General features: G+C 71.6%; 1 non-coding gene across 1 annotated transcript; it reads left to right on the forward strand.

Annotated features, from left to right (window-relative positions):
• On the forward strand, positions 1-153 carry LOC137458615 (5.8S ribosomal RNA). The gene has a single exon (XR_010991859.1). It is a non-coding gene; the product is annotated as a 5.8S ribosomal RNA (ribosomal RNA).
• Positions 154-546: the final 393 nt, after the last annotated feature.

A 546-nucleotide genomic window follows, 5' to 3' on the forward strand; every position in this document is an offset into this window, starting at 1 on the left:
AACTCTTAGCGGTGGATCACTCGGCTCGTGCGTCGATGAAGAACGCAGCTAGCTGCGAGAATTAATGTGAATTGCAGGACACATTGATCATCGACACTTCGAACGCACTTGCGGCCCCGGGTTCCTCCCGGGGCTACGCCTGTCTGAGCGTCGCTTGACGATCAATCGCCGCCTCGGTGCCCGCCGAGCGGCGCGGCTGGGGTCGCCTCGCAGGCTCTCCCCCGGGCGGGGAGGGGCCTTCGTCCCCCTAAGTGCAGACTCGGGGAGCGCTCCGTAGCTCCCCGCTCCCGGAGCGCCCGCTCTCGCGGAGTTCGTCCCGCCGGGGCTTCGCCGGCAGGGGTTCCCCGTTGGTCCAGCGACGCCCGGTGGGGCGTTGGGGGAGACGAGAGCCCGGTTGGGGGAGGAGGCGCGGGCCTCGCCCCCCCCGGCACTCCCGCGCGGGCGCGGCTGTCTGCGGGTGGGTACCGCGGGGGTACCGTGCCGTGCTGCCGCGTCCGCCGCGCGCGTCTGCCGTGGGCGGCGGGGGTTCCCGTTCCCCTCGTTCTT

This window comes from Melanerpes formicivorus, unplaced genomic scaffold, assembly GCF_026170545.1.
Source record: "Melanerpes formicivorus ecotype bairdi unplaced genomic scaffold, bMelFor1.0.p_v2 SCAF_262, whole genome shotgun sequence".
Classification (NCBI taxonomy): Eukaryota; Metazoa; Chordata; class Aves; order Piciformes; family Picidae; genus Melanerpes; species Melanerpes formicivorus.